Source organism: Cydia splendana, chromosome 20, assembly GCF_910591565.1.
Source record: "Cydia splendana chromosome 20, ilCydSple1.2, whole genome shotgun sequence".
Lineage (NCBI taxonomy): Eukaryota > Metazoa > Arthropoda > Insecta > Lepidoptera > Tortricidae > Cydia > Cydia splendana.
In genome coordinates this window covers 5,461,111-5,481,628 of record NC_085979.1, presented here as the reverse complement: position 1 = coordinate 5,481,628, position 20,518 = coordinate 5,461,111, and the positions used below count along the sequence as shown (strand labels likewise).

General features: G+C 36.8%; 1 protein-coding gene and 1 long non-coding RNA gene across 5 annotated transcripts in view; both read left to right on the top strand.

Moving 5' to 3' along the window:
• The window catches only part of LOC134800864 (uncharacterized), a 255,606-nt gene that overhangs the window by 133,795 nt on the left and 101,293 nt on the right, over positions 1-20,518 (top strand). The gene's annotated exons all lie outside the window — the stretch shown is intronic.
• Positions 348-20,518, top strand: part of LOC134800689 (protein 4.1 homolog) — a 118,342-nt gene continuing 98,171 nt past the window's right edge. For 2 of the 4 annotated variants that reach the window (XM_063773175.1, XM_063773171.1), the window contains exon 1: positions 348-654. The gene's annotated coding sequence lies outside the window, so the exon portion shown is untranslated. The remainder of the gene's footprint in view (positions 655-20,518) is intronic. The other 2 variants (XM_063773172.1, XM_063773173.1) reach the window with 2 other exon arrangements.

The window sequence follows — 20,518 nt, the reverse complement described above, 5'->3', positions numbered from 1 at the left end:
TGCAAACATAATGCGAATTTTATTTACAAGTCATAGTGATGTTCCAATTTTGCCATTGCAATAATATTATTTCTACAATGCAAAACGCTCGTATTGATGCGCTCTTAATTTTTTAGATCAATTTTAAATTGAATCTGTATTTGGCGTTTCCGATAGTAGTGTAAAAACGCGTTTGTTTCGTATATCTTTTATTATTTTATTTATGATATTTTGTGAAACTGCTTTTGCTTAATTTGTTATCGGTACTATCGGGTTCGTCCCTTTACAGCATGGCAACACTGGCATACTGGCAACACTGGCAAGATGACGTAATTGTCCAATATGGCGGATGACGCGCGCACACCCTGCCGCCCGCGCCCGTAGTATCTTCGGCAACTGCCATTCGTCTCAAACGATTTCACCTTGCTATGAATAAAAACGGTGAATAACTCGTGTACGAAATTGTTCAAGTAACAATCTGATTGTTGGACCTCAAAAGTGCGTTGTGAAACTGCGTTTGTAAAGGTGGATTCGTGGTTGGTGTTGTATTTACCAGTTCCGTCTTTATTTTGTTGAAACTGAAGTGTTTACGTGCTAAAACCGGAGTATTGTGAGTTAACATAGCGGTGCTCGGGCTTCGCACTTGCCGTTTAATGGGATCTTGTTGATTATCAGGTCGGTATTTTTGAATTACGATTGTAAACTTAACATTCTTGAGTAAGCCGTTCTTATCTGACTGAAAATGTTAAGTTTTCATACATATTTTGGGCAAATTTTCAATTGAAAAGTATTGTAAAAGTGTAAAACACTTAATATGACGTTACTATAGTATTTTTATAGTAGTAAATAGTTTTATTCTTATTGGAATGTGCTTGGACCGAGCGTGTAGGGCGCGGTGCCGGTCGTCCTAGATTTCTTTGAGTACATCCACACAGGTAGTTTGGCACGTAGGCTGGTCCGAAGGCGACGCTTTTATGGTCAGTTTTTGTCACGAAATTGTTATCGTGTGGCTTTTGTCGCGTGCTGAATTAGCAGCGTTTTTTTGAGCAGTTAAGTTAAATGGTTGAATTTAGTCATGATATATTAAATTTTACCAATTTACTTAAAGAGAGTTGTTTCATATATGTTAAAGATGTTAATAGTAACGAAAATCACACTAGTTTTGCACAGTACAGTACCTAGTTACATATGTTCGATTTTGGTAACAATAAATCTATTTCAACTTATCTGTTTATATTACCTGACTTATGAAAACAATTCTTATCAGTTGCCATTTATACATTCAAACAACATGTATGCAATATTTTTACATACTATATGTCAGCCATTCTCTAAGTGTGTTCCGCGGAACCCTAGGGTACCGCGATACCCCTGCAGGGGTTCCGCAAGAATTTAGAACACTATGCTTTAGTCCCCTCGAAAAATTTTACTATGCAAAAAACACACTTCTAAATACTATTGTTTTATTGTAGAGTTCCATCAAGTATATCGCATTCCAAAAGGGTTCCGTTAAAAAAAAAGATTGAGAACCGCTGCTATATGTAATGTAATCAAATTCCTAAATAAAGCCAATCTCAATTGATTGATTGCTAAAATATAAACTTTAAATCAAAATATTATTATTATTATATTGTTTTATACACTAGCAGCTGAAAGCTGATGCGTGTATATCACTGCACTTGTTTTTATTAACGATTAATGTTAATTTTTTTGTTGTTTAGTGTTTGTCAAGTCTGTTTTTAAAACTGTTCACTGAAGGAGCACATATCACTGTTTCTGGTAATTTATTCCACTCGCGTACGACGCGGTTTGATAGAAAGTGCTTCCTAGGATTGCTTGTGCTGGGAACTTGAATAATCTTTGAGCTGTGGCCTCTTAGATGATGATTCTTGCTCATAACAAACAGGTCCTTTAGTTCAGGTAAGTCATAATAATCATGTATGATCTTGAATGTTTCAATGAGGTCACCACGCTGTCTTCTTCGCTCTAGGGTTGTCAAACCAAGATTGGCAAGCCTTTGGTCATATGGCTTATTATGTAATCCATATACCGTCTTAGTTGCCCTTTGTTGCACCTTTTCAAGTAAAGCTATATCCTTCTGAAAGTATGGACTCCAAATTTGGTAAGCATATTCAAGTAGAGGCCTTATGTATGTCTTATATAGTTTTAGAAATAGTGCCTTATCAATTGTCTTAAAGGTCTTCCGTATTAGGTATACTAGTGAGTTGGCTCTTTTCGTCAATTCCAGGATGTGCATATCCCACTTTAGGTTGCTTGTTATAGTGACTCCTAAGTCTCTTTGCGAGTTCACCTCTTCTAGGGCCTGTGTACCCATGGTATATGGAAGCTGAGGATTTGTGGGCCCAATATATATTAGCCATCACATGTAAAAGTAAAATTAAATTAAAAAGAAAACACAGGTAAAAAATCGAAATAAAGTCTCCTATTCAGAGATTGATACTGATATATTTCAACAGAATACAATAGTGGGAGCCTCAAAGAATTTTAAATTACAATTACAACACAATTAGTAATAACATTAGTTTTGTGTGTGAAGTATCCAAATAGACAGGACGTCACTGACTTCAGGATAATATGAGGTTTTCAGTGCCATTAAAGTTAGATTAAGTAATTTGGTCTACTCTTTATTTTTCCTGAAAAGTAAACAAAATATTTTAATTTCTAACAAGCAGAAACGTCTGCGAACGATGCTATTAAGCTTAGAATAAATTTAAAAGTGGAAAAAATACTGTCTTGGGGTTGGTGGCTCAGATGGCAGAGCGCTGGAGTATCGATCCAGAGGCCGTGAGTTCAAGTCTCACCCAAGACAGGTAATTTTTCCACTTTTAAATTTATTCTAAGCTTAGTAAACAGAATATTTGTAAAAGACAAGTAATTTATGATGCATTTCTGTAACTATGTAAACTACATACAAAAGAGGCTTAAGATTAAGTTTTATACCTATTTGCTTAGTAATCTTAGTATTATCAGAGGTGCGAAACTCCTGACTTCGGCCAAACTCGGCTCCGCTCGGCTCAGCATTGCTCCGAGCAATTATTAGGGTTGACACAACTTGACATCCCTTTGCATGCACGACCACAGATAAGATAATGGCTTGAATTTTGACAACCCTAAATAGCTGAAAGGGATAGTGCCATAGCTTCGGTTTTGTAGGAAGTTTCCTTTCAGTACGGCAGTACTATTATTTATTCTGTGGTGTTATTCAATTAGTCTTGCGCAATGCACAATTTAGGTATCTACATGAAATAATCCCTAACTTCCTTTTATTAGTCAATGCCTAAAATAACAATGACTAACAGACAGACAGATAAGTGACAATTCTGACTCCAGTGCTCCGTGACATCATGCTAGTAAATTACTGTTTTTTACCGTTTTATGTTATCAACAAGTTAAAAGTTTATAAATTTACATAATATATCTTGGTATGTAAAATGTAAAGCAATTCATACTTAATTTCGTCAGGTGACAAGCAAAACTCACTAATTACCACCGCAAGGTCATAGCCATAATGAACAATATTAGTACTCTAATAAGGTTGATTTTTGTTTAATTATTTTTTGTAATTAGTGAGTTTTGCTTGTCACCTGACGATTTATAATTAGTAGTAAAACAAGGAAGGGAAGCATTTCTTTATTAATTAATAATATGGCCTTCTAATGACTTAGTATAGGTAGTTTCTGTGTATGTATATGATAAATATTCAGTAATCGAACAGAAAAAAGTGGAAAAAAGTCCTGACTGTATTTTTGAATAAATTTTGATTTAGACAGTAATCATAACCCATAGATATTAATCTTAAATTATTTATGAACCATTGACATTCCAGTCTATTCAAATGTGTGTGTGATGCGATGGTCCATATAATGAGATTAATGTGTAATATATGAGATGAGCTCAATTCTGGCCTATTTTTATGCCTTTACCGATATGCTTCCAAATATCTATCATAAAATGAAGCTATGAAAATAAACTAAGAATCAATTAAAAATTCCACAACACCAGATCAACCTATATTTCACAACTTCCTTCTTATATTTATATCTGAAATGCCAGATGTCTTGGGTGGTCCATATTTTCTATTTCTCACCATCATCTCATGCAAAACCGAACCTTATTTGATATGTCTTCGAGTTCATATTTGAAGGAAAACCACAAGGTATGAAAATAAAACTACTTATTAGTACTAAGGTTCTGTTAATGACTATTTTAATTTGTCCTGTTAATAATTTATGTCTGTAATAAATTTCACATTGAATTGTTTCAGTAAGGTGTGACATAAAGTTTTGTTTTTAAATTTATTAATTTGGATTGTGTTAAGATTCTACCTAGTTGTTTATATAGAATGGAATATTATATATTTATTCGTAAACACAAAGACAATAGACATACATTAAAAAAACACAGAATAAAGTGTCACAAAATGGCCTCATATCAGCATGTTGCTGGCGACTTCCAGCGCTGATCTTCCGATAAGACAAAAAGAAAGAAACATAAATAAAGGAAAGACACATATTCAAATGAGCCGAAAATAAAATAACACGGATTAGGCGTCATTAATTTATTACGTAAGACGATTTTTGCCATTTTTTGACCCCCTCCCTTCCTTATGTAAGATAAAATAAGAATAGGCTGACCCCCTCCCCTCTATATTACCATATATTACGTAAGAATCTAAAGGAAAAAATAAGTAGGTACACGGTTGGTTTGTTATAGTGTTTATTTAAAAAAAATATTTGTGGAATGTTTGTTTGTCCTAACCTATTACAAAGGTACTGGAGCCCGTTTAAGCTAACTCTGCAGTTCTGCACCGTGTTTGATAGCATAGACTCATAGAGACTCATAATCATGTGGAAAATATTTTAAACGTCATAATTTCATATCAATTAAAAAAAAGCTTTGTGATCTTACGTAAGAACTATGAAAACCCTCTCCCTCCCAGTTGTAAGAAAAAATAAGATATGTTGGACCCTCCTCCCCACCTAAATAGTCTTACGTAATAAATGAATGGCGCATTATATAGATACAATATATAGAGATACAATATATGTTCTCTCCATAGCCCAAATTGGAAGAAAATGTGCAGGATACAAAGTGCATAGAGTACTGTCTGTAAGTAAACGGTGCCCAAGGCCGACTTCGCTTAATCTCGAGCTCGTAAATTGCTTTAATTGTCACTGGCTCGTGATGGATGGTGTCACCTCTATTTATAATATATATCGGTATATGTTGGTACCTAATCTAATTGCCGGACGAAGTGCGTGATGAGGACCTAAAAGCGACGATAACGCATGACATGAGAAAAATGTGAACACTTTTTTGGGATCAAAGCTGTCATTTGACTTTTGTATTGGTAGCGGACAGAAGCAAATAGCTACCTTGTACAGTCACCTGCAATAATATGTTACACAACGAAGGCTGCAAAAATATCTGACAGGATCAGGATCTTATTTGTAGAGCCATAAGAGCGAGTCACATATTTTTTTGCGGCCTTCGAAGAGTAACATATTTTTACTGGACCTACCAGAGGAAATCGTATTTTTTTTAATTGAATGGAATATATTGACTAAAACATTTTTCCGAATAGTAGTTCTCAAACTTATATTGACGTCGGGACTCGTTTTCAAAGTGTTTCTTTTCAGTGAGTCTCATTTAGCCGACAAATGTGACGTCACATGCCGTGCATGCTCGTTAGGTTATTTTTTGGCGGACCCCTTGACAAGGTCTCGAGGGCCTCTAGACTCCACAAAAGATGCTTTGAGTGTAGTGATCTAGATAATATTATCCCATCTCAGTCACACATTAAATAATGATAGGGGATACTTTGGTATATGGAAAATTTTGAAATATACTTGTTAGACAACCCTGGGCAAGTCTCCCTAGCTCTACCTCTCTAATAATCAATATATTAATCAATATATTATATATATATTATTTAAATTGAATAGCTGTATAGTTTCTGACTAAGACATTAATAACAGTCCTCGCTCTCGCTCGTCCGTAGCAACTCCTCTCGAAGAGATAACTCAAAAATGTAGCGAAATTGAGCAACATTAACAAATATAGAGATAACCTACAAACCCATTACCTCACTAGATCATTGTTTCAAAGATTACTATAATCACCTTGAGAACAATGTTTATGTTTACATAACTAATCTTATCTTAAATATGTACACACACACACACGGCGCTTATGACTGAAGTATTTAGTTCTAGAATCGCGTGCTACTTACGGCGGTATCTTCTAATACAAAGTTTCATCAATGAAGCCTTAACAGCATAATAGTTCTGGTGAGTCATTCATGTCTGGCTTTTGACGAACGATGTGTTTACTACACTCGAGTTCTGATAAATATTTGTTTTGTATAGAAACTAACAAACGGACGGTATTAAGACGGACGAACCTAAATGTTTTACTATACAAAAACTTCTACTATTCTTCGTATAATCATTTTTAACAACGGTCACCTTCAAAATTTCCGGTGTTGCGTTGCAGATTTCAGATTTCAATACCGTTATTGGGAACCGTCCGATTTTGAATGCCCTAGGACCTATACTCGTAGTTCGTTTTTTTTAGCATTAGGAAAAAGGTAAACAATCTTTATGTGTTTTTTTATTGAAAAACACTTATGAAAATGAAGTCATACATATATGTAACAATTATGAATCATATAAGATTATTTACATTATTTTGCTTTCATAAGTAATAGTTCCTGATTTTTAAAAAGCGTTTTCAATTAAAAAACACGTCAAGATCGCGTAGTCTTTTTCCAATGCTAAAAAAAAACGAACTATAACCTAAACCTATGGTTGCGTATGCATAATTTCCGCCGTTTTGCGTACTTTTGTGCATTAAGTACTGGCCCAATGTTTTGGCTAAAGTGAAAGCTATGTTCATTAGCAAAAAAGCCCGGTTTCCGCACGAAGACTTCTAATTAAAAAACCTTTCGTAAATGGGCGCTGTGGCGTAAATTATATTGGATAAACACCTTGTCATGGTGCTTATCTTAATTTTTAATTAACCGTCTATTTAACGCAATTGTCAGTTGTTATAGCAAAGTATAGTAAGTAAGTATCAGAATCAGTATGAGATCCTCCTGAGACTAAATGTACATTACAATGTACATAATCATGCAATCTAATTTGAACCTTTCATGAACCAAATTAAGTAGCATTTCTTTTGTTTCATTGCTTTTTAAAACAAACGAAATTCGTTCCAATTTACTTATAGAATAAGGTTCAAATTAAAAATATGAAAGCTTTATATGCTGGGTCTTACGAGGTTAAGTGCAGGCACAGAATAACTAATAGTACTACCGTACAGAAAATTCACTCCTTCACAAAAGTCAGATTTAGGTATAAAATTATACCTATACTCGCCGCCTGCAACAAAATTGAAACTTATAACCGCGCACGAACGGTGAATCTTCTTTGCGCGAGCGCCACGTGACACGACTATCGTGCGGTCGAGCGGCAGCCCACTGCCATACACCTGCCGGCCCGGGCGGCGCGCCGGCCAAATGTACCTAAACTGCGTAGTGATAGTGACACCCCCCTGGTGCAGGTGAGGCCGTTTGGGCGCCCAAGAAATTATCGAGAATCCTTGCTTCCTACGTAAATATAGAGTCAATTCATAACTGTCAAAATTTACTTATTAACTTATACCGGCTACCTATAACCGGTATCTATAATGTAGGCACCTATAAAGCGCTACTAGCGCACGCGTATAAATCATCAATGGTGTCGCAGCGAACTAGTTCCACGGGTACATCCGTTCATTACCCGGTTGAGCCCTCGGTAATTAAAGTTCCAACTTGTTTGTATACATTTCACCGATGACTCGCTTCCGTTGTGTACGCATTCCAAAAACATGTATTTATACAGTTAGTATTAAAAGTAGATCATACCTTGAATCTACTACAGATGTAGTCAGGCGAGGCTCACTCCGCGATTTCTTCGCGTCGCTACAAGTACATGCGGTCCACACCAATTTTGGTGTCTAGCAGCGGACGCCTGTTCGTTCGTTCGTTCATCTTGGTCATATCTGTCGTAATAGACGCGTTTTGTTACTATTATTCTGTGGTCGCGGGCAGTCGCTAGTCGCTAGTCGCCCTTATCTTATGTAATGCATGATCAGACATGTTTTCCATATTACTACGATCCTTAATTATTCTCATTTTGACCTTAATTGCAACTTTGCAAGGTCATTCACTTGCATTCTGTAGTCGCACTCCTTGACATTAAACCTTTCTGTTAATATAATGATATTTAATTATAATTATGAACTCGTTGAAGCTTTGACCTAATTTCGTTTATTTGCAGACTTACCTTTTTACTCGTTTGGAAGAGACGGAGTGTGTCTATTTTTAGGGTTCCGTTCCGTACTTCCGTACCTCAAAAGGAAAAAACGGAACCCTTATAGGATCATTCGTGCATCTGTCCGTCCGTCACAGCCGATTTTCTCCTAAAGTACTGGACCAATTAAGTTGAAATTTGGTATACATATGTAAATTAGTGACCCAAAGACGGACATCTAACGTAAACAAATGAATTTTAAACATGGGGGGCACTTTTGGGGGGTATAAATGAGAAAATTAAAGTCTAACGTGAGTCATCCTTAATAAGAACACATTGTATTTCATTTCGTTAAATTTCCTTTGAACTCGATACGGGAAGGACGAATATAGGTATTTAAATTTGTAACTCGTTCTGAACCGGTTTGGGTTGGGGATCATAAATTAATAAAGGGTTCAAAATGGCGCCCGTTTTAATAACGCGAACGTTTTGAGTTTAGATTTTGCGGCGATTTCTAACTTCTGTATTACACATGTAGCGCATAATTATTTTCCTTTGTATTTTGACGGAAACGTACGAACGTGTCTTGCTATTTCAGTGAGTTTCGGTACAAAAAAGTACTGACGTGGACTGAAGTAGCGTGACAAATACGAACGTTTCCGAGAAAATACGATGGAAAACGATTATGCTCTACATCTGTACGCCATAGAACACTGCTTTCTCATTCTGAATATCACTATAAATACCAGGATAGGACTTCTAGTATCACTACACCTTATAAAATAAAGTCCCCCGCCGCGTCTGTCTGTTTGTGTGTTTGTATGTTCGCGATAAACTCAAAACTACTGAACGGATTTTCATGCGGTTTTCATCTATCAATGGAGTGATTCTTGAGGAAGGTTTAGGTGTATAATTTGCTAACCCGTGCGAAGCCGGAGCGGGTCGCTAGTTATTTATAATTAGACATAGAGATTTTTCTAGCACAATCGAGGCAATGCCAGCGACTTCCTTCCGATATTCAGTTTATTCTTGTTCATTTATTTCCAAATGTGGCCTTTGTATATGAAACTTATAACATAGGTTTCGATAAACTAAATATCAGAAGGAAGTCCCTAGCGTTGCCTCGTTCGTGCTAGAAAAATCTCTATGTCTATTTATAATACATAGTCGTAGGAGCAAAACTTATGTAAGTATCCTCCTCATCCAAGGCCGTAAAGATGTTTAAGACCACTAACTCAGAAAATGTGCATTTTAAAATGGCATAGGTAAGTATGCGAAGCTTATATCTGAAAACCAGAACGTCCTAAGTCCGTAGGAACCTTTCCGCACTTTTGGGTTTTAAAATTACACTAGTAAGAACTATAATCGCGCGTGTATTTATTCCTGAGAATGTTGTGTTGCGGTAGGAAAGTAGTTAGCATTTTAATAGCTTTGACGAAGTGTTTAACATAAACACGCATCAGATTTAATGTTGCGTTAGGTTACTGGATAAGTAAGGTCATAGAGAAAAAAAAAGAGTGCTCGCTCCATACATCAGTTTTAGTACCAAAACGACTATTATTTTATTAGTCGACATCTAGCATCGAGTAGCGGAATTATCAGTACTGTTACTTGACAATAGATGTTGCGACGACCGAAAAGTCTAAACCGGAACTCTATTTTCAACTCCTTCTGCTTTTAATATGAGTTGCAAATTGTTGTTCAATACAATTTTCGTGAGTCGGCGACACTGGAGAATTCTAGTATTAAGTTGCGGTACTGATAATTCTGCTACTTGGTGCTACTTCGACCGCGAAAATTATAGTCGTTTTGGTACCAAAACTGATGTATGGAGTGAGCAATATATTCTTACTATATTTCTCTATGACAGAAGTCAGCGTGCAGTTTTTATCAGGCTCTTTAATTGTTCATAATAATGGAATTATCTAATGTAACATGAAATGAATGATAAAAAAAACAACGGGTTGCACTCCGGGAGTGGTCAACGCCGCTAAAGAAGTTTTCGCTTCAAAAATTGTCTCAATAAGTGCCCCATTCGGAACCACAAGCTCACTTCTGCAAAGTTCGTTCTAATGCTAAAAAAACGAAATATAGCGTTCGTAAAGTACCGGAAAGAACGCACCGGTATGTTCAGCATTGCCTTTAATATCAGCCCTTATAACGAATTCATAAAGCTTGCCTCGTCCAATTATGTGCCGTTGTCAATGTAAGAGACATTTCCTTTTCATATACAGTTAATAGTTACATATATGGTCTTCGCAGTTAGTTACGTCAGCTTAAAGCATGGACAGGTTATGCTTAGACATTGAAACGTCGTCTTAACGACTTAAATAAAAGTTAGGCCCTCAGCACACGGAGCGTAAAGGGGCCCACAGATTACCAGTTCGCCGGACGATATCAGCCTGTCAGGTGTTCGGAGCTGTCAAATTTTGCGTTTAACTGACAGGCTGATATCGTCCGGCGAACTGGTAATCAGTCCTTAAGCGTAAGAGACGCGTAAGCGTATCGTCAAAACGTTATGAGTACGAGATGTGTAGCGTTCTGTGCACCAAGCGTCGCGTAAGCGTAATCGTTGTGTTTGCAAACAAGTTCTTTACGCTTACGCCTCTCGTAAAGACGACTGAGATCTCATACGCTACGATACGACTACGCTTCGTGTGCGGACTTGTACGTGCTCGAAGCGTTCTCGTTCTACGCGCGTATTACGATACGCTTACGCGTTTCTCACGCTTACGCCTCGTGTGCTGAAAGTCTTAATGTCATGCAAGTAGGTATTGCTAATAAATATTTTCCTTGTTTTGTGGTTTGCTACCAACGAGTCGCAATTACTTATATACCATATTCCTGGCCATAGGCGTTTTAGAGTTATCCAGCCATTTTGTAACATTTATGCCGTTTTTCTTTCGTAATTACGAAAAAGATCACTATCTGGACATATGGCACTCTAGTTAATAAGGTAAAACATGGAAGATATTTCGATTAGTTGAAATTACCCGATTTACCCGCAGTCGAAATTGTCCCCCCTGCTTATTCCAAGCATTACATAATTCCAAGATTTCCAAGACATTGGAATAGTTTTAAAATATCAAGATATATTTTGGCTGAGGCTTCTGCATTGCTATCTGTTTCAAAGATACAATATTTTTAGACATGTAGACAAATCAGGCCGAATCTTGAATGAATAGAATACTTCCGTAGTAGACGATCGTTAATTTCGTCGAAGGAAGTTTTAGGCGTTATTACATGAGGATAGGGCCTACTATTGAATGTGAAGTGTCAATTTAGACCGCCTCCAGTCCAACTTACGTGGGCGCTATGGTCTAGGCAATCAAGTCGGGTAGGGTAATGCTCCTTGCTTACAAAAGATTTTCAATTCATACCTATTTGAAATCCTTACAGAAGAGCATGTTTTTGTAAGGTGTGTTTTTGTAGTCTGCAGTGAGATTGAGGTTAAGATATTTACATCTGTAATTGGGGCTGAGCTGCCTGCTCAGATTTTGAGCAAGAAATGGTAAACAAAACAAAAAAAGATGAATGGTAAAACATGTAAGAAGAACAACAGTCCGTTAATTGCAAGAACACAGCCGGAGTGAGTTGACGCTAAAACGAATAGAAAATTGACTACGTTTCTGACTTAAATATATACAATCACCTCTTTTTGCCTCCCTAAAAAGTAAATTTGAATACAGCCGATCATATTGACAAGAGTTTGTCCAGTCTTCCTAGCTTCACAAAATTGTTTGACTTCCATTCAGTCTTAAATGCATGCATAGCGTGACTTCTAGGTTATTAAATTAAGTAGCAGCATACTCGTATTTATAAATACAGCAGCTTTCTGAACTGATTTGCATTCTGAGTCACCAGTGACATAATGCAGGAGGTCACCGTTATGACGTGACCGTATGAGGTTTAAACTAAATATAGAAGGTGACAAAGGAAACAGTTGAGGAGTGTCTTTTCAAAAGAGCTTATTTCTCTATTAAATCCATACAAAAATAAGCCCTTTTAAAAAGACACTCCTCAGTTTTTGTTAGTTGTAATGTAAACAAATTAATGTATAATGTTTTGATTACGTCAACAAAATGCTTGGGATGGAATTTTTTGCTCTTGTTTACTGCCGCAAACTAAGTATTGGTTTTGAAAATTTTTATGGCGAACTATAAATGTACGACTCATTGACAGATTAGCAATAACCGTTCCTAAACATCGATTTGACGAAATGTCTCAACGGCAACCTCAGTTCAGTTATAAAATGATAGGTCTAGACCGGCAGGCATTTAGCTAGAAGCTAGATTACCTGGTTCGATGAACCGTTTGATCTCTAATTCGATACCGTTAACGTCTAGTCGTGGATAGCCAAGGTAATACTCGTTTAAAAATTAGTGTGCCACAAGGTTCAGAACTAGGTTTCCTACTATTTTAACAATTCATTTTGGAGTCCCACAGGGACTGTACTAGGACCCCTAATATTCAGGTTTTAACTAGCCTTTAAAATGAATTCTAAATATTGCTCAAGTTATATAAAATGATAGGTCTAGTTAGACCGGCAGGCATTTAGCTAGATTACCTGGTTCGATGAACCGTCTGATCGCTAATTCGATCCCGTTAACGTCTGGCCGCGGTTAAGGTTATGTTCACTGATGCACATTGGTTTTACTACCTCATTATTCTTGATATACAGACGCCCTATTCGAATATTTCTATGTATATTGGATTTCCACTATTATTATGTTTGTAAGTCACTGACGAAGATTTTTTTACGATTTCAACAATATTTACAAATATGGGCTTAAAATAGACCTAAGTTTTATTCTTCATTTTCTAGTTATGTTGGTCAGATATTAATTAAATTTTGTTATGATAACTGCAGTAAAAAAGTGTAGTAATTAATCAATAAAACGGCAGCAAGGTATAAAGTAGGAATTTTGTTAAAATTGGTTTCTTTAAAATTTCATTTACATTTCTCTCTTGTTACTTCCGAAAAGGTAGTTGCTTTATATTCTCCAATTTCTCCATTAATAAAGAAAATGAAAACTTGAAGAAAGTTTCCTTTAAGAAAACGACCACGAATTCCGTCTACGAATGGTGTATTTGCAAACAAAGTGGGCAAATAAAAAGTTTTCTCTCGAGGGAGTAAAGGAAAACACAGTGGGCGGTGATTTTTTATTGGATTACTTCAATGGTTTGTATTCTATTTCTATATCATGGACAAGTTTTTGTTGAACTTTTGTGGTGTTTTTGTATTATTGTTGTGTAAATGAACTCGTGAAAATATAACTAAACCACAACTAAGTAGCACGAAGCCTTATATTATTTATGCATAACTTTATGTCTACGGTATTCTCTACTAATCAACCACAGGGCATATAATTTTAGGCCATATTTAGAGTCTCAAGGCTGTGCCCTCCATCTTCGTTAACCTTAAAGGTCAATTGGTCAATAGAATAAGTATAAAAAGAGTCGCCCACTACCCGCCTACGCTTGAGCATAAAACAATGGCCTTTTCCTTAGCTTATGTTGTGTCCGTGAGATGCAGTTGGGAAAATCAACGCGTATTTGTAGCAAACAAATCTTTCCTTCATGAAGTGAAGTGACAATTTCGCTTTCGATCATGTTTACATAACGAATCCTAAAAAACTGAGTTGTGTTTTGTGTTCCAAAGTTGTTCTGAAGTCAATCGTTTATGTTATCTGTCATTCCGCGGTAGATTCCGGTATTACAATTATAGTGTGCGAATCTTCTTATGCTCACCTGTATTCTTGCTTTTGTCCTAAACCGAATTGTAACGAGCATTGCAATAATTCCGTCCACATTGTTATAGTGTGAATCAAGCGATCTGAGCTAGTTTACTCAAAGAGTCTCAAGAATACAATACCATTGAGTGGTAAACCACAAATTAGGATAATCCCCTCGTAGTAAAAGCGGATTATAACCGCCTTGAAATGTTAGTATAGATTAACGACTCTACTTCTTTAAACAATAGACTACAAAATACACTAACTAAATAATGGCTATCCCAACTTTTTTTGGATTTAACAACCATCGACACCTGTCGTGACTAAGGTGCATGTGACTTTCCAAAAGATTGAATATGATAATATCTTTTTAGACCATTTTAACCCCATTCAACAAGAAATAAGGTTTAGAATTCAATATACATGCAATGTACTTCTAACTTATTTTGTAAGTAAATTGGTTGGCGCCTACGAGAACAAAAGCAGATAATAGGATTGTAATAGAACAATCCCATTGTTAGTACAGGTAAGTGAACAAGCTCAGTTGAAAGAATTTTGTCTATATCTGACTATTTTTAAACCTTAATTCATAGGCATAAGGTCCACCAATGGACACTGTTACTGTCAGTGTCAGTACATCTTCTAATTCAGGATGAAATAGCTCCCGTTGTCATTGTAGTGGACGGACCAGAGGTCATCACATTTAGTCGTGATTTATGATGTCAATTGCTACAAACTACTATCCAGTTACACAACGCACTCGAGAATGAAAGTGTCCATCATAATAATGAAAGTATTACTGTTCTAGTTCTGACCCTTCAAAACCTCAAAACAGTGATTGTGAGAAAATTGTGGACAATGGTAAATCAGATGTTACAAATTATATGGTGGTTTTTGAAATCGCACTAATGTTTTGCTATAGTTTGTGCTTTGGAAACTGTACTTAAAAACTTTCTATTCGTTTTAAAGAACTGTTAAAACTTAGAAAATTGAGTTAATTTTTAGTTCGTCTTGGGTATGAGTGAGTAAATTTTACATGCAAAGATTATCCGATAGCTTTTGTCGTCGGCATATCAAATTTCCTTTGATCCTCTCTCCCTAAAGTTGATGTGGTCCAGTTTAATTCATCGAGCGTTAGCAAAGGTCTTCGTTTCAGCTTCGGCAAAAATGCTTTTCTATGTCCGGATGTTCTCCTCTACAGATCACAATTCTCAATCGATTTTCGTGAAATTTTGTGAGCAGTTTCGATGATTAAATATATTTTTTTGGTCGATTCAGTTATTGGAAATATCGTCAAAATGGCGGAGCCATACATTTCTTCAGTTTTAAGTTATACGCGTCAGGTTTACAGCTCACAGTGCCACTAGTGATACTATTGATGAATCTTTCCTTATCGATCTAAAATGTCTAAACGTTTTTCGCTTTAAGGAAAAGTAATAATCCCTGTCTGTATTCATGGCTTAACATTCCTAAAAATGTTCAAAGTGTACGATAAGAAATCATTTAAAACATGATCTTGTTGACATTCGGCACTCTTATTGGAAAACATACCAAGATATCAGTGTCGACACTTATACGACTTTTATTAGACCCTTATCTCCTCTCTATAAGGTTTACAATCTGTTACTTGATCGTGTCTTGGTTTGTTTGAGACATCCTTTAGAACAGTGATTCTCAAACTTTTCTGATGGCCCCAATTCCCGAGAGCCAACTTCAATTTGATTTTAGGTATCCAAAAACACTCCATAAAACTTAGCAAACATCTGTTAGATATCATCTCCTTCTAATTAAATATATGTATAACTGATTTACAGGTTTTTGTCGTCTTCGTCATAATTTATAACAGATCCCTACTATTCCTACTTTTTTGTCAGTTCGGTACACGGACCCCTACAAATATTGTTTAGTATAGTGTACTGCAAGGGACGATACTTGTATCCCTACTGTTTATGCTCTACTTAGGGGTTCCACAAGGATCAACACTAGGATCCCTACTATTTTATTCTCTTAAACATTTCTTTGGCGGTCCACAAGGGTCAGTACTAGGTTCCCTATTATTCTCAAACATATTTTTTAAAGCACACTTTGAGAATAGCTTAATCGCTGTGCATCCCGCGCCGGTTGGCTGACATCATCGTACCTAAATACAGGCGTCGCCAACCGGTTCCGCCTGCAGCGAGTTTGGCCGGTGGCTTTAAACTGTGCGATTAGTTGCTATTTCTCCATGTCATCTTTATACAAACGTATAGCTTTCATAGAAATATACCGCTATGCATTGGCTAAAATCTTATATCTAATACCTTTAAACGAGCAATTCTTGTATATTTATTTGTTTATATATTTCGGGGATCTCGGAAACGGCTCTAACAATTTGGATTAAATTTGGTATATGGGGGTTTTCGTGGTCGAAAAACCGATCTAGCTAGGTCTTACCCCTGGGAAAACGCGCATTTTTGAGCTTTTATATGTTTTCCGAGCAAAGCTCGGTCTCCCAGATATTTTGTAATTAACTGACGTTACAAGCCGTCAGATATATCGGAGCGGACGAGGTGCTCAAAAATATCTGAACATGAATTTTAACATCTTGAATCAAAGGCTTTGTTCTGATATTTCTGAGCATCTAGACCGCTTCGATATATCTGACGGGTGCAGTACAACGTGTTGTGTCAGTTCGCTGGCCCAATATTACAGGGTTCTATTTATGTTAAATTTTCAAGATAGTTGAAATTCGACTTAATGTCACTATGACAATGTTCAAATTTCAGTTCGATAAAAGTGAAACATAGAACCCTGTAATATTGGGCCAGCGAGTTGTAAGCTCCCCAGCAAGGTTGAACATCGATCTGTCTAGATTGCACGAAAAATTGGACGATTATCGGAGAGACCCAATCTGATAAAATGACGATATTAATAACTTGTTTATGCAAATGTCTGTTTACTGACCATGCAGCCGTCCTTCAAACTTTAAAATGACATTCACGTTTTTATAACCTATAAAAACGCTACACCACCGCAAAAATGCACTCTAAGAAACAATGGTACAAAAACCAGCGCGGATTTCAAACGTAACGACTCTAAACGCCCATTCAGAACTCCAATGGTAACCCGACCAAATTCAAAATCCATCCACATACATTTTCTTGTCTACAATTCACGAAGAAGTTGCACTGTGATGTTTTAGCATAAAGTGATGTTTTAGGATTAGGACTAAATCTGATGTATATGTCTAATTGTCTATTACATCTTTTACTTACCATAGTATACCATCTCCCATGCTGTTAACTGTACATCGGTGGACCTTAGGCCTTTTGTAATAAGGTCCACCGATGTACAGTTAGGAGTGTTGCTGTTTGTACAAGTCAGCTTCATGCAGCCAAGCCCTCTCTCAAGTTCAACCCCTCAAACCAGTACTACTTGGTTTGAGGGGTTGAACCCTCAAACCAAGTAGTACTTGTATTTCAACCTGACTAGCTGACGATAATAACTTCTTACCAGCCGCCTCAGTTAAACGGTAGACCTACATCCATACTTCCATACTAATATTATAAAGGCGAAAGTGTGTCTGTCTGTCTGTCTGTCTGTCTGTTACCTCTTCACGCTTAAGCCGCTGAACCGATTTAGTTGAAATTTGGTATAGTTTGAGTCCCTCGGAAGGACATAGGATAGTTTTTATGTCGGAAATCATCCCTGAAGAGAGTGCAAAGGGCCACCCCCCAATTGAAAGAGTGAATGTAGTAAGCAATGCGCGATTTGAATAATTGCTATTTAGCATTATCCAGGCGCTATACCTACTTTATCTGCTGTCACTAATTCCACGCAGATGAAGTCGCGGGCAAAAGCTAGTATTTAATAATAATCGAACTTCGCGAATCGATCGTTATATTCGGCAATACGCACGACCGGTTGTGGGTTTTTGCGGATTGCAAGGCTCGGCCGAAAGGGTCTATTGAACTTTAGTTTCTCTTTTATGTATTGTTTTATAAGAATACGTATGGTTAGTGCAGTGAAATGCGATTTATAATAACAGGATTCGTTGTTTGTTCATGTTCGACTAATTAGTAATTTATTCGGTTGTTTATTTCAAAATCGTTTCATAAAACGGCTCAAAACATGTCGTGCAAGAAAGTGAGTAGTTGAAATGCTTAAATGACTTGTCATGTGCTTCTTTTGCTACGATTTTTAGTGTTGTCACAGGGAAAAACCAAATGCTGAAAAAAAATGCTCTTTCTGCCCCCCTAACGCTTGAATATACCAGGGAGGCAGATAAAGAGATTTTGATTTTCGATATTCGCGGTATGCTCTTAAGCCACCTGCTAGATGACAATTAATTTTGCCAAACACAATCAGCAATAAAAATGTTATCAAATCAGAAGTTGTTTTTTTTTTACATTAATGTAAATAGGTGAAAATCATTTATTTTTAATTATTAATCAATTCAGGTCATTTTGTTTGAAAGAAAAACTTTTTTCAACCTTCAATCAATTGTACCTCAGATCAGATTAGAATTAATGAATAAATTTATTTCCATTTGAATTTGTAAGTCGTAAAAGAAATTACCTTTAGGATTGAGTCATTATGAGGCTAATTTCATAGTAATTCTATGCTAATCCGCCTTCTTATTCAGTGTACAATCGTCCATAGTTACTTTTAAGGTAAGCAAGGAAAATGTCTATTGCTTTTGGATCCTTAAATTATTAAGCCTCTGGATAGCCAGTACGAGTAAATGAAGAAAAAACCGTGACGTGGGTGCTAAGCTGTGTAGAGTTAGACCAAGAAAAGTCTGCAGCGATTTTCATAGCCCACACAGTGAAAGTGTTATTTTAAACGTCAAACTTCTATGAAATTATAACGTATAAATAACAGTTGCACTGCGTGGGCTATCAAAATCGCTGCACACTTCTCTTGGTCTAACTCTATAATGTCATGGGCTGCCTTAGTTACAGTTATTCGTCGATTTCAGTGACTATTATGTTTATGTACCCACTGATTTACAAATTATTGAGTTTTTGACTTACCTTGTTTTTCTTTCTTTTGCAGGTAAAGCTTTTCGCCAAAAGTTGTCTCTAGATATGGCTGTAAAAACTGAAACTGTAATGTAAGTAAGATTGCCGCTTGATATGCCCGGTTATAAAATGTGAGGAACACCTCACATTTGCCTTCACATTGAACACAAAGGGAGCTGTACCTTTTTTTTTATTAGCCCGTTACTGCCCCCTGCTGGGCAAAGGCCTCTTCCCCTGATTTCCACAAATCCCGTTGTAGTGCCTTCTCCGGCCAGCCACTGATGAAGGCGTCTAAGTCGTCCCGCCACGCGCCATGTCCGTCTGGGCCTGCCTGGACGTCCGCGCTTCTTTTGCGGCATCCACTTGGTGGCTATACTAGCCCACCTATCCGGATGCATGCGGCAGACGTGACCCGCCTAGGGTTGTAAAAAAAACGGTTTTTTTTCTGACTTGAAAAAAAAAACATGAAAAAAAAACCGTTTTTTTTCTGGAGTACGTTTTTTTTCAAAAGTATGAAAACTCAAAATTTGCAAGGCAGTTAATACTTTTATACGGTTGATTTACTTGTTTTAGACTTTATCTTAACCATTAAACCAATTTAATTTAACAACTTTGATTAATAACAACATAAATGAAATCTGTAGTGGTAGTTATCGCAATTTACTGTTGGCAACACCAACGCCTCTCGTCGCCGCATCGGGGAATTCAGGGATTCCCTAAAAATTACTTAGTTTTAAGTTACTTATATAAATAAATCACGAAAAACCGTTATTGTGGCATATTTTTGTTCATCTGAAAAAAAACCTAATTTAGAAAAAAAACCATGGCGCCAGGTTTTTATTCATGGTTTTTTTATAAATTTGAAAAAAAAAAAACAATTGGTTTTTTTTCTATTTGCAACCCTAATAGACCCGCCCAGTCCCACTTCAGTCTGGCGGTCTTCTCCCCACGTCAGCTATGCGTGTTTTGGAGCGCAATGTGGTGTTTCGGATGCGATCCGTGAGATCCGTCCTTGTGACACCTAGAATACTGCGCTCCATTGCTCGCTGGAAAACCTTCAATTTGGACTTCTGACTCTCATCTGTACCTACATAACTTTATTGTCAAGACAGTAAAAGCGTTTAGATCATTTTGAACACCTCGTCTGCTTAGCTATTTTCTGCTTCTGAAAGATGTTCGTGAGCTCGACTGTACTTTGCCCATAACAGTACCAATCAGTGTTCTTAATTGACAAATTCTAAACTACGTCTTATCACGGCATTCCTTTCAATTGACAGGGTCGCGTTGCCTCCCTGTCACACTTACGTACGAATTTACAAGTGCGACGGAGAGGCAACGCGTCGATCGTGGTTCGCGTTACGCCCTGGGGGTCACAGTTGTGTACTCCATTGAGAATTGGAAAAAGGTTCGACCAATTGACCCGTATAAAGGTCCGTAACGCTCTATTTGTCATTGGAAGTGCAATCGAAGGCTGCTTTTTAGGGTT